A 26,871-nucleotide genomic window follows, 5' to 3' on the forward strand; every position below is an offset into this window, starting at 1 on the left:
CTCCCTTGCTGTACTTTAAAATATGTTCAAAGATCTGAAAGATTCCATTCAAAGAGATTTCAGAGACACCATAGCTACAATCCATTCTGATCTAATATCGAATTTGTGGCTTCCCATAACACATTAGTCGATGGGCACAATGTGATTGAAGATGAGCTGGCTGTAATTAAACTGAAAATCGCTGATATGGAAGATCGCTCCAGGCGCAATAATATAAGATTTAGAAATATTCCAAAATTGATTCAGGATATGCAGCTCAAAGAATTTATCTCTGATCTGATCGTAGAATACTTACCAGACACTCCTAACTCTGAGCTAATAATCCACAGAGCACATAGAGTGCCTAAGCCAAAGTCACTTCAGTTTCTAGAGACGTACTAGCGAGAATACATTAAAAGCAGTAATGAGAGTAGCTCAACATAAACAAGATATGCCAGAGAGATTCCAAACTATAGCCCTTTTTACAGATCTATCTCCAGTCACCCTGGCTAGGGATGAGCGAACTCGAACTGTATAGTTCGGGTTCGTACCGAATTTTGGGGTGTCCGTGACACGGACCCGAACCCGGACATTTTCGTAAAAGTCCGGGTTCGGGTTCGGTGTTCGTCGCTTTCTTGGCGCTTTCTGACGCTTTCTTGGCGCTTTTTGAAAGGCTGCAAAGCAGCCAATCAACAAGCGTCATACTACTTGCCCCAAGAGGCCGTCACAGCCATGCCTACTATTGGCATGGCTGTGATTGGCTAGAGCACCATGTGACCCAGCCTCTATTTAAGCTGGAGTCACATAGCGCCGCCCGTCACTCTGCTCTGATTAGCGTAGGGAGAGGTTGCGGCTGCGACAGTAGGGCGAGATTAGGCAGATTAACTCCTCCAAAGGACTTGATTATTGATCGATCTGCAGCTGTGCATCATTGAGCTGCTGAAATTCAATTGCTCACTGTTTTTAGGCTGCCCAGACCGTTTGTCAGTCACTTTTTTTCTGGGGTGATCGGCGGCCATTTTGTGTCTTGTGGTGTGCCAGCACAAGCTGCGACTAAGTGCATTTAACCCTCAATGGTGTGGTTGTTTTTTGGCTAAAGCCTACATCAGGGTGAAGCTGTCACACCAAGTGCATTTAACCAGCAATAGTCTGTTTATTTTTTGGCCATATACTACATCAGGGGCAAGCTGCGCCTGTCACCAAGTGCATTTAACCCTCAATGGTGTGGTTGTTTTTTGGCTAAAGCCTACATCAGGGTGAAGCTGTCACACCAAGTGCATTTACCAGCAATAGTCTGTTTATTTTTTGGCCATATACTACATCAGGGGCAAGCTGCGCCCGTCACCAAGTGCATTTAACCCTCAGTAGTGTGGTTGGTCAAGCTGTCACACCAAGTGCATTTAACCAGCAATAGTCTGTTTATTTGTTGGCCATATACTACATCAGGGGCAAGCTGCACCCGTCACCAAGTGCATTTAACCCTCAGTAGTGTGGTTGGTCAAGCTGTCACACCAAGTGCATTTAACCAGCAATAGTCTGTTCATTTTTTGGCCATATACTACATCAGGGGCAAGCTGCGCCTGTCACCAAGTGCATTTAACCCTCAGTAGTGTGGTTGGTCAAGCTGTCACACCAAGTGCATTTAACCAGCAATAGTCTGTTCATTTTTTGGCCATATACTACATCAGGGGCAAGCTGCGCCCGTCACCAAGTGCATTTAACCCTCAGTGGTGTGGTTGGTCAAGCTGTCACACCAAGTGCATTTACCAGCAATAGTCTGTTCATTTTTTGGCCATATACTACATCAGGGGCAAGCTGCGCCCGTCACCAAGTGCATTTAACCCTCAGTAGTGTGGTTGGTCAAGCTGTCACACCAAGTGCATTTAACCAGCAATAGTCTGTTCATTTTTTGGCCATATACTACATCAGGGGCAAGCTGCGCCCGTCACCAAGTGCATTTAACCCTCAGTAGTGTGGTTGGTCAAGCTGTCACACCAAGTGCATTTAACCAGCAATAGTCTGTTCATTTTTTGGCCATATACTACATCAGGGGCAAGCTGCGCCTGTCACCAAGTGCATTTAACCCTCAGTAGTGTGGTTGGTCAAGCTGTCACACCAAGTGCATTTAACCAGCAATAGTGTGGTTATTTTTTGGCCATATCCCAGTCTAATTCTGTCAGTAAATCCATACCGGTCACCCAGCGCCTAAATACTAGGCCTCAAATTTATATCCCGCTAAATCTGTCGTTACCGCTGTACTGTTCTGGCTGGGCAAGTTATTTAGTGTCCGTCAAAGCACATTTTTTGTTCTGGGTTGAAATACAATTCCCAATTTAGCAATTTTATAATTTAGTGGTTTCTGCTGTATCAGAGCTATTTGAAATCTATCCCTAAAAGGGTATATAATATTCAAGGTGCACATAGGGTCATTCAGAATAACTTCACACACACGCTACTGTGCATTTCCAAGTCTAATTCTGTCAGTAAATCCATACCGGTCACCCAGCGCCTAAATACTAGGCCTCAAATTTATATCCCGCTAAATCTGTCGTTACTGCTGTACTGTTGTGGCTGGGCAAGTTATTTAGTGTCCGTCAAAGCACATTTTTTGTTCTGGGTTGAAATACAATTCCCAATTTAGCAATTTCATAATTTAGTGGTTTCTGCTATATCAGAGCTATTTGAAATCTATCCCTAAAAGGGTATATAATATTCAAGGTGCACATAGGGTTATTCAGAATAACTTCACACACATGCTACTGTGCATTTCCAAGTCTAATTCTGTCAGTAAATCCATACCGGTCACCCAGCGCCTAAATACTAGGCCTCAAATTTATATCCCGCTAAATCTGTCGTTACCGCTGTACTGTTGTGGCTGGGCAAGTTATTTAGTGTCCGTCAAAGCACATTTTTTGTTCTGGGTTGAAATACAATTCCCAACTTAGCAATTTCATAATTTAGTGGTTTCTGCTATATCAGAGCTATTTGAAATCTATCCCTAAAAGGGTATATAATATTCAAGGTGCACATAGGGTCATTCAGAATAACTTCACACACACGCTACTGTGCATTTCCAAGTCTAATTCTGTCAGTAAATCTATACCGGTCACCCAGGGCCTAAATACTAGGCCTCAAATTTATATTCAGCTGAATTTGAATACAATACATTGGGTCAAATAATATTTTTGTTGTTGTGGTGAACGATAACAATGAGGAAAACATCTAGTAAGGGACGCGGACGTAGACATGGTCGTGGTGGTGTTAGTGGACCCTCTGGTGCTGGGAGAGGACGTGGCCGTTCTGCCACATCCACACGTCCTAGTGTACCAACTACCTCAGGTCCCAGTAGCCGCCAGAATTTACAGCGATATATGGTGGGGCCCAATGCCGTTCTAAGGATGGTAAGGCCTGAGCAGGTACAGGCATTAGTCAATTGGGTGGCCGACAGTGGATCCAGCACGATCACATTATCTCCCACCCAGTCTTCTGCAGAAAGCGCACAGATGGCGCCTGAAAACCAACCCCATCAGTCTGTCACATCACCCCCATGCATACCAGGGAAACTGTCTCAGCCTCAAGTTATGCAGCAGTCTCTTATGCTGTTTGAAGACTCCGCTGGCAGGGTTTCACAAGGGCATCCACCTAGCCCTTCCCCAGCGGTGAAAGACATAGAATGCACTGACGCACAACCACTTATGTTTCCTGATGATGAGGACATGGGAATACCACCTCAGCATGTCTCTGATGATGACGAAACACAGGTGCCAACTGCTGCGTCTTTCTGCAGTGTGCAGACTGAACAGGAGGTCAGGGATCAAGACTGGGTGGAAGACGATGCAGGGGACGATGAGGTCCTAGACCCCACATGGAATGAAGGTCGTGCCACTGACTTTCACAGTTCGGAGGAAGAGGCAGTGGTGAGACCGAGCCAACAGTGTAGCAAAAGAGGGAGCAGTGGGCAAAAGCAGAACACCCGCCGCCAAGAGACTCCGCCTGCTACTGACCGCCGCCATCTGGGACCGAGCACCCCAAAGGCAGCTTCAAGGAGTTCCCTGGCATGGCACTTCTTCAAACAATGTGCTGACGACAAGACCTGAGTGGTTTGCACGCTGTGCCATCAGAGCCTGACGCGAGGCATTAACGTTCTGAACCTGAGCACAACCTGCATGACCAGGCACCTGCATGCAAAGCATGAACTGCAGTGGAGTAAACACCTTAAAATCAAGGAAGTCACTCAGGCTCCCTCTGCTACCTGCTACCTCTTCTCCCTGCTACCTCTTCTGCTGCTGCCGCCTCGGCCTCTTCTGCTGCTGCCGCCTCGGCCTCTTCCTCCGCCTCTGGAGGAACGTTGGCACCTGCCGCCCAGCAAACAGGGGATGTACCACCAACACCACCACCACCTCCGTCACCAAGCATCTCAACCATGTCACCCGCTCACCGCCTCATATGCGACGTGCCCACCAGGTGGAACTCCACCTTGCACATGCTGGACAGACTGTGCGAGCAGCAGCAGGCCATAGTGGAGTTTCAGCTGCAGCACGCACGGGTCAGTCGCACTACAGAACAGCACCACTTCACCAACAATGACTGGGCCTCCATGCGAGACCTGTGTGCCCTGTTGCGCTGTTTCGAGTACTCCACCAACATGGCCAGTGGCGATGACGCCGTTATCAGCGTTACAATACCACTTCTATGTCTCCTTGAGAAAACACTTAGGGCGATGATGGAAGAGGAGGTGGCCCAGGAGGAGGAGGAGGAGGAAGAGGGGTCATTTTTAGCACTTTCAGGCCAGTCTCTTCGAAGTGACTCAGAGGGAGTTTTTTGGCAACAGCAGAGGCCAGGTACAAATGTGGCCAGCCAGGGCCCACTACTGGAGGACGAGGAGGACGAGGATGAGGAGGATGAGGATGAAGCATGGTCACAGCGGGGTGGCACCCAACGCAGCTCGGGTCCATCACTGGTGCGTGGCTGGGGGGAAAGGCAGGACGATGACGATACGCCTCCCACAGAGGACAGCTTGTCCTTACCCCTGGGCAGCCTGGCACACATGAGCGACTACATGCTGCAGTGCCTGCGCAACGACAGCAGAGTTGCCCACATTTTAATGTGTGCGGACTACTGGGTTGCCACCCTGCTGGATCCACGCTACAAAGACAATGTGCCCACCTTACTTCCTGCACTGGAGCGTGATAGGAAGATGCGCGAGTACAAGCGCACGTTGGTAGACGCGCTACTGAGAGAATTCCCAAATGTCACAGGGGAACAAGTGGAAGCCCAAGGCCAAGGCAGAGGAGGAGCAAGAGGTCGCCAAGGCAGCTGTGTCACGGCCAGCTCCTCTGAGGGCAGGGTTAGCATGGCAGAGATGTGGAAAAGTTTTGTCAACACGCCACAGCTAACTGCACCACCACCTGATACGCAACGTGTTAGCAGGAGGCAACATTTCACTAACATGGTGGAACAGTACATGTGCACACCCCTCCACGTACTGACTGATGGTTCGGCCCCATTCAACTTCTGGGTCTCTAAATTGTCCACGTGGCCAGAGCTAGCCTTTTATGCCTTGGAGGTGCTGGCCTGCCCGGCGGCCAGCGTTTTGTCTGAACGTGTATTCAGCACGGCAGGGGGTGTCATTACAGACAAACGCAGCCGCCTGTCTACAGCCAATGTGGACAAGCTGACGTTCATAAAAATGAACCAGGCATGGATCCCACAGGACCTGTCCGTCCCTTGTCCAGATTAGACATTAACTACCTCCCCTTAACCATATATTATTGTACTCCAGGGCACTTCCTCATTCAATCCTATTTTTATTTTCATTTTACCATTATATTGCGAGGCTACCCAAATTTGAATGAACCTCTCCTCTGTCTGGGTGCCGGGGCCTAAATATATGCCAATGGACTGTTCCAATGTTGGGTGACGTGAAGCCTGATTCTCTGCTATGACATGCAGACTAATTCTCTGCTGACATGAAGCCAGATTCTCTGTTACGGGACCTCTCTCCTCTGCCTGGGTGCTGGGCCTAAATATATGCCAATGGACTGTTGCACTGGTGGCTGACGTGAAGCCTGATTGTCTGTTACGGGACCTCTCTCCTCTGCCTGGGTGCTGGGCCTAAATATCTGACAATGGACTGTTGCATTGGTGGCTGACGTGAAGCCTGATTCTCTGCTATGATATGAAGACTGATTCTCTGCTGACATGAAGCCAGATTGTCTGTTACGGGACCTCTCTCCTCTGCCTGGGTGCTTGGCCTAAATTTATGAAAATGGACTGTTGCAGTGGTGGATGACGTGAAGCCTGATTCTCTGCTATGACATGCAGACTGATTCTCTGCTGACATGAAGCCAGATTCTCTGTTACGGGACCTCTCTCCTCTGCCTGGGTGCTAGGCCTAAATATATGCCAATGGACTGTTGCACTGGTGGCTGACGTGAAGCCTGATTGTCTGTTACGGGACCTCTCTCCTCTGCCTGGGTGCTGGGCCTAAATATCTGACAATGGACTGTTGCATTGGTGGCTGACGTGAAGCCTGATTCTCTGCTATGATATGAAGACTGATTCTCTGCTGACATGAAGCCAGATTGTCTGTTACGGGACCTCTCTCCTCTGTCTGCGTGCTTGGCATAAATTTATGAAAATGGGCTGTTGCAGTGGTGGCTGACGTGAAGCCTGATTCTCTGCTATGACATGCAGACTGATTCTCTGCTGACATGAAGCCAGATTCTCTGTTACGGGACCTCTCTCCTCTGCCTGGGTGCTGGGCCTAAATTTATGAAAATGGACTGTTACAGTGGTGGGTGACGTGAAGCCTGATTCTCTGCTATGACATGAAGACTGATTCTCTGCTGACATGAAGCCAGATTGTCTGTTACGGGACCTCTCTCCTCTGCCTGGGTGCTGGGCCTAAATTTATGAAAATGGACTCTTACAGTGGTGGGTGACGTGAAGCCTGATTCTCTGCTATGATATGAAGACTGATTCTCTGCTGACATGAAGCCAGATTGTCTGTTACGGGACCTCTTTCCTCTGCCTGGGTGCTTCGCCTAAATTTATGAAAATGGACTGTTGCAGTGGTGGCTGACGTGAAGCCTGATTCTCTGCTATGACATGCAGACTGATTCTCTGCTGACATGAAGCCAGATTCTCTGTTACGGGACCTCTCTCCTCTGCCTGGGTGCTGGGCCTAAATATATGCCACTGGACTGTTGCACTGGTGGCTGACGTGAAGCCTGATTGTCTGTTATGGGACCTCTCTCCTCTGCCTGGGTGCTGGGCCTAAATATCTGACAATGGACTGTTACATTGGTGGCTGACGTGAAGCCTGATTCTCTGCTATGATATGAAGACTGATTCTCTGCTGAAATGAAGCCAGATTGTCTGTTACGGGACCTCTCTCCTCTGCCTGGATGCTTGGCCTAAATTTATGAAAATGGACTGTTGCAGTGGTGGCTGACGTGAAGCCTGATTCTCTGCTATGACATGCAGACTGATTCTCTGCTGACATGAAGCCAGATTCTCTGTTACGGGACCTCTCTCCTCTGCCTGGGTGCTGGGCCTAAATTTATGAAAATGGACTGTTACAGTGGTGGGTGACGTGAAGCCTGATTCTCTGCTATGACATGAAGACTGATTCTCTGCTGACATGAAGCCAGATTGTCTGTTACGGGACCTCTCTCCTCTGCCTGGGTGCTGGGCCTAAATTTATGACAATGGACTGTTGCAGTGGTGGCTGACGTGAAGCCTGATTCTCTGCTATGACATGCAGACTGATTCTCTGCTGACATGAAGACAGATTCTCTGTTACGGGACCTCTCTCCTCTGCCTGGGTGCCGGGGCCTAAATATCTGACAATGGACTGTTCCAGTGGTGGGTGACGTGAAGCCAGATTCTCTGCTATGGGACCTCTCTCCAATTGATTTTGGTTAATTTTTATTTATTTAATTTTTATTTTAATTCATTTCCCTATCCACATTTGTTTGCAGGGGATTTACCTACATGTTGCTGCCTTTTGCAGCCCTCTAGCCCTTTCATCGGCTGTTTTACAGCCTTTTTAGTACCGAAAAGTTCGGGTCCCCATTGACTTCAATGGGGTTCGGGTTCGGGACGAAGTTCGGATCGGGTTCGGATCCCGAACCCGAACATTTCCGGGAAGTTCGGCCGAACTTCTCGAACCCGAACATCCAGGTGTTCGCTCAACTCTAACCCTGGCAAAAAGAAGGGAATTTATTCAATATGCAAAAATCCTCAGACAAAACAATATACCCTATAAATGGGGATAACCTGTCAAGCTAATCATTCGCTACCATAACTCTACTCACAAAATGAATTCTCTATCTGAAACTGCTGATGCAAGCCGCAAGTTGAACATATTTCTACCACAAGAGGGAGACAAACCAAAAGAAAAGGCCCCTTCAGAATCACCTCCAAGAAAGAAACCAACATTACTCTCTCAAGAATGGACAAGAGTAGGATCTTCACCACCATGAATTCACAGAGGATGAATTCGCTGGAACTTGAAATCATCTGAACCTAAGTATCCACAATAGAACACCACCTGTGAACTTAAGTCCGCCTCTCCCTAATCCATTTGATATATTCACCTCCTATAAGTAATATCCTACAAACTCATGTATAGACTTTGGGTCCCTGTTGGACAATGGACCATTGTTAGCTGTTTTTTTGTTTTCTCTTCTGTTTTTTTTTTTAGGTTCTTCCTACTCATCCTCCTTCAAGACATCAAGAATCTTAAAATATATCTATGGAAAAGGATGTTATTTGCTAAACTCAAGAAACCAAATCCTCTCCAAGGGTCAATTTGCAAACTTCAAAGGTCCTGTTACAATGCTTTATGTAACCTGTTTCTTTATTTCTCTAAAATGGGGATTAAAATTATGTCTTTAAACTTAAAGGGCTTAAACAACCCTTTCAAAAGATCAACCCTTTGGACAGAAATAAAGAAACAGAAATGTGGCATCTTTTGCATCCAGGAATCACACCTGAATGTGTCTGATTCTCACAGAATCCATCATCCATCCTTTCCCCACTTATACTTTGCTCATGCTACATAAAAAAAAAAAGGGGGCGATCATAGGGTTTAAAAATACAATTTCTTTTCAATCTCACAATACAATAATAGATGATGATGGTAGATATATTATAATCATATGCTCTATTAATAACATCTTGTACACTATAGTCAACCTATATGCCCCAAATACTCATCAACTAAGATTTATTAAGAAAATCTTTAAACAAGCCCAAGAAATCAAACAAGGTTCACTGTTAATCTGCGGGGACTTCAACATCACCCCTGATTTTCAATTGATAGATCTAATCCCCTCTCACACCCTATAAATTGTTTATTTCTACAAGATCTACTATCTACTGAAAACCTATACTACACTTGGCGTTCACTTCATGCTAATGAGAGGGAGTACACCTTTTATTCCCATCCTCACAATACCTTTTCTCGCATAGATCTGTTTATCACAGACAAGTGGCTTCTCCAAAAAGTCATTGCATCCGACATTATGAATATTACTTGGTCAGATCATGCCCCTATAACCCTTATAATCCGAGAACAATTTAGCAACACAGTTTACTCTCCATGGAGACTCAATAACTTATTACTCCAAATAGCTTCTATACAATCAAATATCACTAAAAATTTAAATGAGAACTTCCATTTCAACGACAATAACTCAGTCTCAGAGTCCTCCCTTTGGAACGCCCATAAAGCATTTATTAGAGGACATCTCCTAAAACACGCAGCTACCCAAAAGAAAATCAGGCAGTAGACCATAAACTCTGTAGGGATTCGCTCTGGTAGGCAGGGTAAGCGGACGCAGTACAGAGGCAAGAACCCGGTAGAAGAGCAAAAGTCAATGTTTATTCATACAACAAGGGAAAAAAATAACACAAACACTTGGCAGAGTCCTGGTGTTAATTCACACCACAGAAATTCCTCATGTTAATTCACACGGCCAAAGTCCACAGAACTCAAAACAAACACGTCACCTGAATATCCACAGCAGGCTTTAGGGTGCCTGGCTTCCAGCTGGTGGCTCTCATGCAGCTCCCAGAGACACAGAGCCTTCACAGCTCCACTTTTACTTGGAGGAACATACCACACCCAGCTGAGCTGCTAGCTGGGTTTTTAAACCCCAGCCCAAAACCTGGCCTGGACGTGGGGAACAGCCACCCACCCTGCTCTTTGGCTGCTCCTAATAAGAACTGGCCCGGATCGGCTTTTCAGCCACACTAAGAATAAACAGTGTCAGCAAGCACTAGCTGCGGCTGACACATAAAATAACCAGTTCTTATCTCACCGAGGCCAGGAACCTCGGTGACATGACCCTTCCGTCAATGACGGACCCTTGCACCTTCCTACAACTCCTTACTCTTATCTATTCAAGACCTGGAAAAACAACACAAAGAATCCCTCGATCCCTCGATAGGTAACAAACTAAAAAAAGCAAGACATCAACTATATCTCCATTTACACAATAAGTATGAACTACACTTATGAAAATTGAGAGCAGATCACTACTGGCAAGGCAACAAAGCTTCTAAAATGATGGCTAACAGGATTAAAAAAAAAGAAGCCAAAATTGAAATCCCTTTCTTATACAACAACAAGGAAAAAATCCTCAACCCTAAATTAATCTCCGAAGAATTTGCTAAATAATACACTAACCTTTACAACTTAGGCAACTCCAAAGACACCTTCCAACCAAATTCTTCCCTCATTAACAATTTCCTAGATGGGATCTTCCTCCCATCACTCCTCAACAGTGCCAAAAAATAAACGTAACAACGTAACAATAACGATTTCTGAAGTCCAAAAAACCATTTATATGCTCAAGATCCCAGGCCCAGATGGTCTGACCAATGAATATTATAAAACATTTTCTACCCTCCTAACTCCCTATCTTGTCAGAACTTTCAACCTATTTGCAATCCAAGGTGAAATTCTGCAAGATATGCTTAGAGCCCTGGTTATAACTCTTCCTAAGCCTGGCAAGGCCACAGATTCTCCAGCCAATTTTAGGCCAATATCGCTACTTAATTCTGACCTTAAAATCCATGTCAAGATTTTGGCTGATTGAATAGTTAATATTCTCCCATCGTTAATAAATACAGACCAAATAGGGTTTTTCCAGAGCAGGCAATCTTCTGATGGCACTAGACGTTTTATTGGTCTAATAGATGTGGCTCACAACAGCCGGACGCCTTCTCTGCTTCTCTCCTTGGATGCGGAGAAGGCGTTAGACAGAATCCATTGGGGATATGTTAGGGAAACATTGAAGAGATTTGGATTCTCCATTTTTTTCCTATCAGCAGTAATGGCTCTTTACTCAGAGCCAAGTGCATCAGTATACTCATTTATCCAACCCATTTAAAATAAAAAATGAAACCAGGCAGGGTTGCCCTTTATCACCTTTAATCTTTGCATTATCTATGGAACCATTTGCCGAACATATTAGATCCTCACCCCATATCAAAGGAATTTCTGTAGGTTCTTGTGACCATCGAATTGGCCTGTTTGCCGACGATGTTCTTATTATTACCTCTAATCCCGTGTCTTCCCTACCAGCTATTAACGATATTATAAGTAGCTTCAGCAAAGCTTCATACTATAATGTTAATATCAATAAATCCCAAATACTTAACCTAGGGCTATCCCCCTCCACGCAAAAAAAAATAAAAAATCTAATTCTCATGGTTTTTCTTGGGTGAAAGATACTCTTCCATACCTAGGAATTAAATTGGTCTACTCTTCCAACAAACTATTCAATGCTAATTATATTCCCCTTTTAGAAGATATCAAAACCTGCTTATCCAATCTCAAACTCCACTCCCTCTCATGGCTAGGTAAAATGGCCGCTAAAAAATTATTGTTCTTCCTAAGATTCTCTACATACTGCATAATGTCCCCTTACCTTTACCTAGCACATACCTACAAAAACTATAATCAATCGTCATATATGGGGCAAAACCAAACCTAGAGTTAAAGCCTCTATTATATATAAAACCCTGGCAAAAGGAGGACTTAATTTCCCATCTCTGACTCATTATTACAAAGCCATAATCTTAGACTAGATTGTAAGCTCTTGCAAACAGGGCCCTGTCTCCTAGTGTCTCAGTTGCGTATTAGCCAGTTAGTTTTGTTTCGTACATGAACCCTATGAATTTGTAAAGCGCTGCGGAATATGTTGGCGCTATATAAATAACTTTTTTTATTATTATTAAACAAATTCTAGATGGTGGAATATGAGTGCTGCTATGATATGCAAGGAAAGTGGAACTAGGGAAGAGATTTATATTGGATTTATAAATGTAATAATGATTGGGGATATAAAGGGACCTGAGGAAACAGAGACAGCATTACTAATGAATAGGATATGAGTAGTGTTGGTCGAGCACCAAAGTGCTCGGGTGCTCTAGTAGAACACCTCGGGATGCTCGGGTGCTCTACAGAGCAGAGCCTTAAACCCCTGCCTATGGACTACAATACACCCTTTATTACACATAAAGGAGGGCATCCTACACATCCTTAAAAAATTATGATTGATGGCCTGCTGGTGACCCTCAACAATTTTTAAAGCAAGGGCCTGCAGATATGACCATCTAAAACATTAGGGGCGAGTGCCTGCTGCTGATATGACCATCTAAAACATTAGGGGCGAGGGCGTGCTACTGATCTGAACATCTAAAACATTAGGGGTGAGGGTCTGCTGCTGAGCTGACCATCTAAAACATTAGTGGTGAGGGTCTGCTGCTGGGCTGACTCTCTAAAACATTAGCGGTGGGTGCCTGCTGCTGATCTGACCATCTAAAACATTAGGGGCGAGGGCCTGCTGGTGACCCTCAAAAACATTATGAACAAGGGCCTGCTGGTGACCCTCTAAAACATTATGGGTGAGGGCCTGCTGGTAACCCTCTAAAACATTATGGGTTAGGGCCTGCTGGTGACCCTGTAAAACATTATGGGTGAGGGCCTGCTGGTGATCCTCATAAACATTATGGATGAGGGCCTGATGGTGACCCTCTAAAACATTATGGGTTAGGGCTGCTGGTGACCCTCTAAAACATTATGGGTGAGGGCCTGCTGGTGACCCTCAAAAACATTATGGGGGCAAGGACCTGCTGGTGACCCTCTAAAACATTATGGGTTAGGGCCTGCTGTGACCCTCAAAAACATTATGGTTGAGGGCCTGCTGGTGACCCTCAAAAACATTATGGGCGAGGGCCTGCTGCTGAGCTGACCCTCTAAAACATTAGGAGCGATGGTAGCCTAATAAGCATGTTGATATGATGGAGGAGAAGGACAAGAAAAGGAAGATTAAACCATATACCCTTTTTAGTGGTGGAATGGGTGCATGGGAATACAGTGTATTCAATACACCATAAAATCCACATTTAGAGTGCCTTTATGTTCAGCCGCTTTCGTCTGGTGAAGTAGAGAAGTCAGGGGCAATCCAGGCCTTCATTTTCATAAGAGTCAACCGGTCAGCATTTTCATTTGACAGGTGGATGCGCTTATCAGTTATTATGCCCCCAGTAGCACTAAATACATGCTCTGACAAAACGCTGGCAGCAGGGCAGGCAAGCACCTCCGAGGTGTAAAGCGCCAGTTCGTGCCACGTGTCCAGCTTGGACACCCAATAGTTATAATGCACAGAGGGATCACTGAGGACGCTGACACGGTCTGCTATGTACTCCTTCACCATCTTCCAAAATGTTTCCCTCCTTGTGACAATAGGCCGCGCATCAGGTTGAGGGTGCAGGTGGGGTGTCATAAAATTGTCCCAGGCCTTGGAGAGTGTTGCCCTGCCTCTGTTGGAACTGCTGTGTGTTCCCCTCATATCCCCTCCTCGGTTGGCCAAGGAACTACGTACTGTGCAGCCAGCGTTTTCAGCTGGAAATTTTTGAAGCAATTTTTCCACAAGGACTTTCTGGTATTGCACCATTTTGGTCGTCCTCTCCACCACAAGAATGAGGGATGAGAAGTTCTCTTTGTAGCGGAGGTCGAGAAGGGTGAACAACCAGTAATCGATGTTGGCCAAACGTGGGTCACGGGAAAGTCAGCCGAACATAAAGTCAGCTATGTGTGCCAGAGTCCCAACAGACAAGACTTTGCTGTCTTCATCAGGAGGATGACTCTCAATCTCCTCATCCTCTTCCTCCTCTTCTACCCATCCACGCTGAACAGATGAAATAAAACTTCCATCGGTACTACCCTCTGTAGTGGAGGCAACCGTCTCCTGCTCCTCCTCATCATCATCATCCAATTTGCACTGAGAAGACGAACTGAGGGTGGTCTGGCTATCACCCTGTGTACTGTATTCCCCCATTTCCACCTCTTCCACATGCAAAGTGTTCACCTTAATTGTGAGCAGTGAGTGTTTGAGTAGACACAGAAGTGGGATGGTTATCACCGCTAACCATCTGTGTTGATTCTTCAAAGTTGTGTAAAACCTCATAGAGGTCAGCCATCAATGCCCACTCTTCACTTGTAAAGAGCGGAAGCTGACTGGAAAGGCGACAACCATGTTGCAGATGGTATTCCACTATTGCCCTCTGCTTCTCACAAAGCCTGGCCAACATGTGGAACTTGGAGTTCCAGCGTGTGTAACGTCGCACAACAGTCGGTGAGCTGGCAATTGCAAGCACTGCTGCAGTGTTGCCAGACCAGGGGAAGCTGTTGTCACCTAAGCAGATCAGTTTAAGCGCGGCCTGTTGCTGCTTCCCCACTGCAGTGCTACACTGCTTCCAGCTACTGACTGATGTCTGACTGGTGCTGCAAGATGATAATTCATAGGTGGAAGTGGAGGAGGAGAAGGGGGGTTGCAGCCACTAACATAGGTGGTGGCGGAAACCCTGATGGGAGTAGGGCCCGCAATCCTTGGGGTCGGTAGTACCTGTGCCATCCCAGGGTGCGACTGGCTCCCGGCCTCCACATCGTTCACCTAGTATGCCGTCAGGGAAATGTAGCGTCCCTGGCCGAAAGCACTTATCCATGTGTCAGTGGTTAAGTGGACCTTCCCAGTAACTGTGTTGGTCAGGACACGGGTGATGTTACGGGACACATGCTGTTGTAAGGCTGGGACTGCACACCGTGAAAAATATTGGCGGCTGGGGACAGAGTAATCACCACCATCAGGCTGCGGAAAGCCTCAGTGTCCACAAGCCTAAATGGCAATTTGGAAAGGTGCGAATTTAGTGCTATGGCCTGTGGGTGGGTGGCTGGGTATTTGCGCTTTTGTTCAATGGCCTGGGGTGTAGTCATCTGTACGCTGCGCTGGGACATAGAAGTGGATGTGCTAGCTGATGGTGCTTGCGAAGGTCCAGGTGCATAGTGGGACTCTTCCGGGCCTGCGTCTTGGACAAGGGATTGGCCAGCACATAACACAGGTAAAGAGGAGGAAGTGGTGTAACCCACAGACACTGATTGTGGACCCAGGCGTTCGGCCTACCTATTAGGGTGCTTTGATGCCATGTGGCGGATCATGCTGGTGGTTGTGAGGTTGCTAGTGTTCACGCCCCTGCTCATTTTGGTACGGCACAGGTTGCAAATGACAATTCTTTTATCGTCTGCACTTTCCTAAAAAAAAGCCTGTTTGGTGTGGCCCGCCTTCTCCCTTTTGCCACCCCACTGCCTCTTCCAGCCTGTTGCGGTGCTGCGGATCCCTCCCCCTCTGTACTGCTGTCCTCGCTCGGCTTGCCACCTTCCCAGGTTGGGTCAGTGACTTCTTCGTCCACCACCTCCTCTTCCACTCTGGTTCTCCTCCTGACTTGTTGACCTAACAACAACCTCAGTCATTGACAACTGTCTCATCCTCATCATGAACCTCTTGAGACACTGGCTACAGCATCACAGTGAGTGCCAGTACCTCCACGCACGTTTATTGGCTGCATAGCAGCAAACAAACATGCAGGGAGGAGACTTGAGCATCGTGCTCAAGCACACGCGGTGTTCGGCCAAGTAAAATTAGTGTTTGGCAGAGCATACTCGCCCAACACTAGATATGAGTAACTGATATGCAGACAAATGGAGTTGAAATAAAAGGTCTGGAAAAAGTTAAGAGACCACTGCAAAGTTATCAGTTTCTCTAGTTTTACAATTTATGGGTTTTTGACTAAAATGAGCAGTTTTGTTTTTTCTATAAACATCTGACAACATTTTCCCAAAATTTCAGTTAAAAATATGGTATTTTAGAGCATTTTTTCTTTGGGAAAATGGCAACTGGTCAAAATAAGAAAATAGTTACAGTAATATCAGACCTCAAATAATGCTTAGAATGCAAGTTCATATTCATTTTTAAACAACACAGTACTAACGTGGAGTCCAGAAATCAATATTTTATGGAATAACAGCTTTCATACTTTTTGGCATGCTTTCCACCAGTCTTTCGCATCACTGTTTGGTAACTTTATGCCACTTCTGGAGCAGAAATTCAAGCAGCTAGGCTTTGATGACTTGTGACCATCCATCTTTCTCTTGAACACATTCCAGAAGATTTCAATGGGGTTTAGGTCTGAAGAATGAGCTGGCCATGACAGGGTCTTGATCTAGTGGTCCTTCAAGTACACCTTGATTGACCTGGCTGTGTGACATAGGGCATTTTCCTGCTGAAAAAAGAACAATTGTCAGAGTTGGGGAACTTTGTCAGAACTGAAGAAAGCACTTTTTCTTCCAGGCTAACTTTGTACATGGATTGATTTATGTGTCCTTCACACAGAGAAAGCTGCCTGATTCCACCCTTAATGAAACACTCTCTCTTCATCACCGATCCTGCACAAACCTTCTCAGTGGGTGCGAGACACTATGACTTGTAAGCCTCTTCTGGTCTCCTTCTAACCATTACATGACCTGGTTTTGGGCAAAGCTGAAAATTGGACTTATCAGAGAAGATGACCTTACTCCAGTCCTCTCTGGTCCAGTCCCAATCTCATTGATGAAGGGCTATTTTCTAGCTTTGCACAACTTCAGCCCTGCCTCCAGAGGCCTGTTTCAAACCATCCTTGCCATCCATTTCACCCCAGCACCCGCTTGCCATTTTAGTAGGTCACTAGATGTCATTCCATGGTTCTTAAGTGAGATTTAAATGAGGTGGCAGTTATCACGGTCCTTCCAGTCTGTAGTTTTGTTGTCCCCAATGTTTACTGCTTGACCTTGTTCTTATGATCCACTGTCTTTGACATTTTAAGGATGAAAGCAATCTGACTCCTTACTCTGAACTTTTCAACTCTTTTGGCATGGTCTGTAGTTATTCTTTGATTACACTTACTTTTTGGATGCTACTAGGACTGCTTTTTTCCATCCAGCTGGTTCTATAGTATAGTATGACCAAAGGAGTGTTTTTTATACTGTTGCTCAATAAATAAGATTTGGTTTAGGTGATAACCTAAGTACAGTAGAACCTCAATAAGTAGAATGTGTGTCTGTGATGGAATTCAATGAACATTTGAGTTAAATGGCTGCTATACATATGGAGGTGCTAATTTAAGAAAAAATTGGAGTGGTCTCTTAATTTTTTCCAGAGCTGTATATAAAAAGTGTATTCAGAAAGCCATATATATTACTGGATGATAGCTGATGAGTTCGATTTTTATGGATCCTAGATTTTATATAATGGTCGCTGCCATTTCTTTCAGCCCTTTAGGAACACTAGTTTGTAATTGGAACATCCAGAATGCTTCCCTTCGTTTTAGAGCATTAAATCAGTTGAAGGATGTAAGTGGCATGTAATCAATGGGAGTTAAATAATGGAGTGTTTCTCCTTCTCTGATGTCTGTAAACAGTATATGGATACACTGTTATTTTGACATTGCTTCTGTATATTATGGGGCACATTTATTAAGATCGGTGTTTTAGACGCTGGTCTTAATAAACCCCTAAGCTGGCGGTGGTTCTGGCGCCTCTTCATAACTTTGGCGGATCCTCTGCCAGTTCTAAATGTAAGGCAGCTTCTGAGCTGTCTTACATTTAGACCTTTTTCTACGCCTGAAGCAGGTGTAGAAATTGGTAAATGAGATGGGCCTCATGGCCGGTCCCCTTCCCCACCCCAGCCATGCCCACAATTTTAGACGTGCCGCGAGCGGGGAGAAGTCACGGATTGCGGCGCAATTAACCACAATCTGCACCTGAATTACGCCTAGTATATGTTTATTTCAGCTTAATAAATGACCCCCTATGTCTGTGATGTTTCAATCTACAGTGAAGTGCCTCCTATATACTGAAGCTGATATCTGCACTGTATGAGAAGGATGACATATTTGGACTAGCAGGTGAAATGATGTTTTATACAGAACATTTTATTGTTAGTATTGATTTTAAACTCACTTTCCCATGGGTAATGGTTTTATAACAGAGGCACTGTGATGTATTACATTTGTAGCTTTGTGGGTTTTTTGCCATCGGTATTTTCCTTGTGTGAACGTTACTCTTGGTGCCTTTGGAAGAATATTCTGGAGATATGGATCCTGTTATAAGATATGCCAGTGTTTTCTTAGTGTTCATTTAACTTGAATGTGCAAATTGTTGTATTCTGTCTGGATTTTTGCTTGTTGCTGGGCTATAAACAATCTTCTTGTGTAAGGCATTCTTTGTCTGGCCTTTAGGATATCATTTTTCTTTAAATTATTTCAAGGACATAGACCTATTTTCGGGAAAGTGTCATTATCTGAACAATACTGCACCAAGCACCTCTATTTGTGCCCACCTGAAGCCCCATCACTGCACTTCTCCAGTCCAAATTGACTGGCCAATTGAAGTGATCACCATGTTGGGGGTCAGCAGCCATCTTAGCTCGGTCATTGCATCTTTAGACATGGTGACCGTTTTCTGTTGGGCTGTTTATGTACAATGCAGGTTGGAACTCCCTACTTGCTGCGCAGTGCATGTACTGTGAGGGTCAGGAAGGGGTTAAACTGAATGTGTGCGAGTACCTCAATGAAGGGGATGGAGAAACAAGGAAAAGTGCAAATGGCATGTGGCTCTTTAAAGATACATTTCATTGTGTAGGTTACTGGTTATACAAAATTTTTAATTACATGCAATCACAAAAGTATTGTGGTTTTTGAAAAATGTAAATATTTTTTGTGAACCTATTTTGTGTTAATTGTTGTACATATTTGAGCACTGTTAAACTCTGACTTTGAGCCACAGTACATTTCTTCCATGATCCTTTGTTTATTATGAACCTAATTATATTTTTTAGATGAAATTGAATTTAATGATTGGAAATGCCATAGATTAAGTACAAACACTGAAGTTAGTTAGAGGCTGTGCCTGACCTGTAAAGGGAAGATTACTTCTTGCTTCCCGGCACTGGCTCCCCGCACCTTCTTCTCCTGACCTGCGATGCTCCGCTGGACTCCCTCATCTCTTTTGATGTGTCTGCAGCCAATCACTGATTGCGTCACCGCTGTATCTGTGCTGCAGCGGTGTCCATAACCCCCTGAAATGAGCAGTGTATAATGTGAGGGAAAAATTAAAGGAGCTGAACATGGACATAACCCCTTCTTCCCCAGTCAGCCCCTCTGAGTTGAGAAATGGTCTGATACTCTGCCTTGCCCTGCGCTGTATAGCACAGAGCAAGGGCTTTGTCTTAAGATCCTTGGACGTACCGGGCTGTTTTACAGGCTAGGGCAGCGCTAAAGACCCCTATTAGTGCCACTAACGCCACCGGGATCACTGCTAGGTGGAAGCCTCCACCCAGCAGTGTAAAAAAGTGTTTCCAGAAATTAATGTGCAGTGGATTTCAGTGCCCAATATGGGAAAAGTGATCTCTTTAATTATTATACTGTGTTTCCCAGACAGCCCTTGCCCTGCACAATGCGGCACACGGCAAGGGCGGGGGGGGGGGCATCGGAAAATTAAATGCTCCGATGCTCAACTCAGAGGGGCTGAATGGGGGAAGAAGAGGTTTTGTCCGGGTTCAGCTCTGAACCCGAACAACCCCTTTAATCAAGCCAGCAAAGGAGTCAATATGGACAATGACAATAAACTAGTAAGTGCCTTGTATTAACTTGGTCTACATAATAACTGCCATTTGCTGATATGAGACAACCCCTTTAAGTACAGCTAGCATTTTTTTGGGGGGGGGGGGGGGCAACAGGTATATCACACCAGTTGCAATTAGTTATTCCAATAGCGTTTGTCCCTCTATCTAGCTGCAGTATCGCAGCAGAACCGCACACAACTGCTGCACAATACAAATGCACTATAATATACTTTCTATGTTAGAAAGTATATTATAAGTATATCACACCCCTCTGTGTATCACACCTATCGATATCACACCTATACCAGTCCTTTAAAGGATTTTTGTGGCTAGCGTTTATTAGCTAGCGTTTGGTGTCACTAACAGTCTGTTCCTGCTCCACACAGCAACCTCTCCCTACACTGGCAAAAAACAGAATGTAAAATGGCTGCCAGATCGGGTTTATTTATAGGGTAAGGGGTGTGTCCATGTGCCGAAACGTCTCAATTGGCTGTCCTGTCCCACCTGATAGATGTGTTATGGGTCAAAGTTTGGCGCTATGCAAAAAATATGGCGTGTGCGAATATCGCCATATGTTCGCATGTTTGGCGAATCACAAACGAGAAAAGTTTGCCGCAAAACGACCGCCGATTGCGGTTCGCAAGGCCATCTCTAATCAGCACCCTACAATTGCCTCATGTGTCGAAATAGGGGTACAGGGGGAGCCCCTGCTTCTGTCCAACCACTCAGATGCTTTAATTGCTGTTGACTACATCATTAGAGGTGGTCCTATGGCCAGGATCAGAGTTATCTTTATTCCTGGCCAGTGTAGACAGGAGGCAGTTGTGTAACATAGCTGTCACCCACTGAGTATGAAATGGGCTCAGCGTCTCAGCCTGCCCTACACAGTCTCAAGCAAACAATGATACACAGTTGTGTCAGGTCATTTAGGGGTTAAACAGCAAGAATTCCAAACTACTTGGGTAAGCGAGCGTATATTTTGTTAATATGCAGGGGCAGACTGACATAGGCCATACAGACAAGATTTTCTGGTTGGCTGATGCCTAGGGAGCCACCTGAGCACTCCTTATGGTCACCAGCCAGGTCATGATCTGATGCTCCCAGGGTTAATTAACGCTGGGAGTGTCATGTCTTGATGTACCTGACCGGTGGCTACAAGTGCCCTCCTGACTCCTGAATTCAACTGTATTGCCCTCTTGAGGCAACTAGGGTAAGAGGACAGAACGTGACAGGTGGCCACCACAGAGGGACAGCTTCTGAGGAGGCATTTGGTGCTGCTGGGGCATAATTTGGTGATGCACTGTGGTATTTGGCTTTGCTGAGACAGTATTTTGTGGCTCAGTATGTTATTGCTGACCCCATCTACTTGTATTGGCCTTGTTTTCTGTCAGTTTGGATCCATCTGTAACATGGGGCTATTTTTATTTTTTTTCCAAAGCCACTTTAAGTTTTCAGACCGCCCCTGCTTATATGTGAGTACTATGGAAATGTAAAGCATCTACTGGTGATCCCTAATAGCTTATCAATATCTTATCGTATCCACAGTTGTGGATTTCTTCCATAATCTTTAATTACAATATAGCCAGTAGTTTGTTTCATCATGTGCCATCATTTTATCCAAGACCTTACATTTCCTTCATGTCATGACGACTGATTTGCATTTGTACTGTTGAACTTCAGGAAAAAACAAAACTTACCATTACCTGTCAGGCAAATTGATCGCACAGGACAATAAAAGTATTGTGTCCCATGCCAGAGTAAATTGAATATGACTACTGCAAATGCCTTGGTGAGCAAATAAACACACGAAAGTTATTTCATTCAGCTATCTCTTAAACATAATTGGGAGAGTCCCCTGCTTGCCAATGAAATATTTATATGAAATCTTGATATGCATGACTCAACACATTTTTCTTATTATGACTCAACACATTTTAATAATTTGCTCAGCAAATCATAGAGCAGGGACTTTGTACTGAAAGAAAAGGTTCTGGTGCTGAGTAAATCGCAGAACCATTTTGGCATATGTGCACCATGATACAGAATGCACCAAAATTGACAGAAATCAATGAAGTCAAGCCGCCTTCCCCCATGTCATTTGCTGTTATATCTATGTAATGGCATTGAGTACATTTGTTATTATATTAACAGCACTTTAAATATAATACACACCTCATCTGCTGCAGAACATCTATTTGTCAGAGTTCATTGGATATCACCTTCACCATTGAAAAATCCATAGAGAGCAAATAACCACACTAAGGGTCCATTCACACGTCCGTTGTTTCTTTCCTGATCTGTTCCGTTTTTTGCTGAACAGATCTGGACCAGATCTGGACCCATTCATTTTCAATGGGTCCTGAAAAAAAATCTGACATTGTGCTGTCCGTTTTTTTTCAGGACCCATTGAAAATGAATGGGTCCAGATCTGGTCCAGATCTGTTCAGCAAAAAACTGAACAGATCAGGAAACAAACAACGGACGTGTGAATGGACCCTAAAGTGACTTCATTTAGCTCTCTCTTAAGGGGTTCTCCAGGCTTTTAATATTGATGGCCTGGTGGGCCTTTCCTTTTATACAGCTGATCGGCGAGTGTGCCGGCTGTCGGACCCCCGCCACTCTAATATTGATGACCTATCCTGGGGATAGGTCATCGATATTAAAACCCTTTTAAACATAATTGGGAGAGTCCCCCACTTACCAATGCAATATTTGTATATAATACTGTTGTGTATGTTAATAATTTGCCCAGTAAATCATAGATTACACAAAGTTTTTTACATTGTACAATATTCTAGAATGCGGTTATCTAAAAGAAGGGAACTTTGTACTGAATGAAAGTGTCCTGGTGCTGAGTAGATCGCAGAACCATTTTGGCATATTTGAACCATCATACCGCAGAGTCAAACCCCCTCCCCATCATACCTTGTACCTCACATAGCAGTACACTGCTGTATATACTATATATCTGTACACACTGCTTCTATTATACCTTGTACGGTACAAGGTATAATAGATGCAGTGTGTACAGATATGTAGTATATACAGCAGTGTACTGATATGTGAGGTACGAGTCGTACCTCAAATATCAGTACACTGCTGTATATACTACATATCTGTACACATTGCATCTATTATATCTCACACCTCACATATCAGTACACTGATCACAGGTCCTGGCTGATGCTCCTATCTAACCTAGGAACTACACTATTCTTTGTGCAGTTCCTTTACTAGATGTACAGGACCTGTGATGACATCATCAGAGGTCCTTTAGCTTTCTCCACTGATGATAGGGATAATATACTGGAGCTGGACAATAAGAAGTGTAATTAAGGGGTGGTGTCACGGCAAGTGGGGATAAGAGGAACACCAAGTAAACAAACAGCAACAGGTAACCAGACTAGGCCCCAAAGCTAGGGAGGAGGGAATGGTAACCTCCTAACAATCCCTGAGCCTCTCCCTGACTGCTGATTGTATGAGCAAGTCCTGATGGTGAACGAACTCATAAGCTGGAACCTAAGCCCTGCTGACACTGAAGCAAACCCTAACTTAGGGAGCGGGGAATAAGTCGGCCAGTACCTTCCACCATGAAGAGACCAGCATCTCCCTGAGGCCTAGAAGCAACACAGGCCCAAACGGTAGAACAGGAGGACTTAGCTTGAGATGAGCGGGAATTTGAGGATCCACAAACAACCACTATAGAACTCCAGAAGGAAAATGGCAACCGCAAAGTCATCAGTAAGAGGCAGACTTAAATAGAGCCTTTAAACAGCTAACGAGCAGAACCTGTGGAGAGGTGGGATCCAGCCCACAACAACAAACAGAAAGGAAACACAGAAAGACCTGTCAGATAGACTCATGTGCTGCAAGTCTATCCGATCTTCTCAGATCTCTCACAGGGCAGGCAGTGACAGGTGGGCCAGCAGCTGCGTGGTCTGCCTCTATTGGAGTTATGCCACTGGTAATAGCATTGTATTAACAGCACTTTTGAAAAATTAAAAATAATACACACCTAAGCTGTTTCAATTTTTTTTTTCTAGAAAAATGTTTCGCACAATGTTAGCAGGTTTTCAATAGGGCTGGCAGGCATTGTGGTAACATGTGGCAATGCCGTATCCAGAGAGAGGTCCAGCAGTCAGTTCTCGGCCAGAACAGCCTGCCAGAACTAATAGCGTTGATAGGAAAGAAGCCTTAGCATGGGTTCACGTCAAATTTTTGCCATCAACTTAAAGTATAAGTTGGAAAAAAAAAGTATACAAAAGCGTAGCACACTACACTTTTGTATCCCCACTCTGGTAAAAAATGTAAGCGTTAACCTATAGTTTTTATTTTATAATGGAACTCTATGGTTAACATATGACACTGTATAGCATCAGTATGAGGCATCCGTTAATGTATAAATTTTTTGTATACTTTAAACGGATGGCAAAAATGTGATCTGAAACCCAGCCTTATCTAATTTAAAAAAATCTTATTATTGAACTCACTAAGAGTAACAAAATGATAGACTTCTAGTTATGACACCTTTTAATGGCTACTTGAAAAAGAAGAAGTGATGTAATGTAATACAGCAAACTATAAAGACTGCTTAGTTCTCTTCATCAGGCATGGTATATACATACTGTACCTTATCTTATTGCTGTTCTTAAAGAGAAGTGGGGAGCTTCCTATTCATGGTTCTTTGATATGAAATGCTTCTAGGGTATGTTCACATGGTTTAAAATAAGAGGCAGAAAAAAATTGGGATTCAAACTCACAGTGATCTAAATTAAAGCTCAATGTTAAAGTGGTACAGAGAAACCATATAGTAGTTTCTCATGTGTTAGGTATTCATATACAGCAGTATCACTTAATATTTTTTTTTTTTGTAATTGCAAAAAAAAATTATAGCACAAAATAAATATGTAGTTACCCCAAAAAAATATATAACATGATACTTCTGATCTATATGAATACATAATACATAGGAACCTACTAATGAGGATTTTAGCCATAATATACTTATGACAATTTAACACTGAGCTCTATAGCTCAGTGGTTAAGGTTCTTTCCTTTAATGTAAATTGTTATGAGATCCAATCCCACCAGAAACATTTTAAAAATAGAGGCTAAATAAAACTTAAATACGCAGGGTATCCCCAACAGTGAAAAATTTGATTTTATTGAAAAAAAAAGGAGCAAAATATAAAATATGATAAAATGACACCCGTGCTAAGCCATGCCAATCTTTTTAACTTGTGTAAATTTGGTCGGTATTTTTTGGGAAAGGTAGCAACCCTTACAGCACCCCTGTTCAGGACCTCTTTTGCACTGCTTCGGACGGCCATGTCTGGGATCCAACCGTATGCAGGTAAGGATCACTGTGACTCGTGCAACACAACCTCTTCAGGGATATTGTGGCCACTTCTACACCACCCTGGCAATCCTACACCTGGGTACCAACACTTCACTTAAAGGGAGCTTTGTGCTTCTGTTGCTGGAAGGCATCTGGCGTCACGACAGTTTACTCTGTCAGAGGGACATATATTTGTAAGAACCTCTTAAAGGGTAAGGGATACCCCAAACGTTGAACCCGTCCGTTGCATATCTTTACTACAGGGGAAGATTTCATTGAAATGGGATGCAGTGAATGAAGCTGAAAGTGAACGTAAAAGCAGATTTTACCCGCGATTATTATTTTAATTCTGGTTTTGTATGAAAGTCTGGAATGTCAAACAAGACCAGTGGCATGTTTCTAGGTGCTACCGTTCTGGAGAAAGCAGCATCTAAAGCAGCCCTCCCCAGGCACTCAGGGCTGTGCTTCTCCTCCCAGTGCTCTCCCGTCTCATGTTTATAAGGGCTCATTCAGACGGCTGTATGATTTTTGGGGTCCGTAAAAATGAGGATATGTTTTTTTTTGTCACCACGCATCACTTGAATGGGTCCGCAATTCCAGAGATGCGGAACGGAGTCACGGAACACCGGAAGCACTACGGGGTGTTTCCGTGGTGTTTATTTCCATTGTTCCACACTGCAAATAAATATGACATGTCATATTTTTTTGCCAACTTAGAGATTTCTCTTCTATCTAGTGCGATCTGCGTCTGCGCCTCACTATAGTATGCGCAGGCGTACCAACTTAAAAGATTCCTCTTATATCCGGATTCATCTGCGTCTGCAGGAGTACGCGCAGGCGCCGGATCTTAGAAGTTTATCTACTTGCCTGAATACCTTGTGCCTACGTCTTGTGAAGGTACACGCAGGCGCACCCTCTTAAACATTTTCATTCTCTCCGACATAATCTTCGTATGCTCGTCAACTTAAAGGGAGCGGATCTTACAGCGATCTACATTTTGCAAGAATGTGTGTAGGTGCACCACCTGAGATATTTCTCTTTTCTCCTTATCTTTATACCCAAAGTTCTAAAATAGTAAATTATTGATGGAGTTTATGGTACAAATAGTTTCTATTATATCTTCATTTAGGAGCTTAGTAACTTTAATAGACATCATGTATTCACATGTCATTCTCTTTATTATCTAAGATCATTCTTCAGAATAGCACAAATGAATCATCATTTGAGGATTAAAGCCGTCTTCTGTATCAGAGATTTTTAGCTAGAGGCTATCCAAAAAAAGTACTACATAAGGCCTTATGCACACGACCGTTGTTTCATTCCGTGTCCGCTGTTCCGTTTTTCGTGATTTTCTGCAGACCCATTGACTGTCAATGTGTCCATTGAAAACTCGGCTAATGCACTGTTTGTCATCCGCGTCCGTGATCCGTGGTTCCAGTCTGTCCAAAAAATATAACCGGTCCTATTTTTTTTCACAGAAAACAGTTCGCGGACCGATTCAAGTCAATGGGTCCGTGAAAAAACGTGGAGGCACACAAG

This window comes from Bufo gargarizans, chromosome 1 (assembly GCF_014858855.1).
Source record: "Bufo gargarizans isolate SCDJY-AF-19 chromosome 1, ASM1485885v1, whole genome shotgun sequence".
Classification (NCBI taxonomy): domain Eukaryota; kingdom Metazoa; phylum Chordata; class Amphibia; order Anura; family Bufonidae; genus Bufo; species Bufo gargarizans.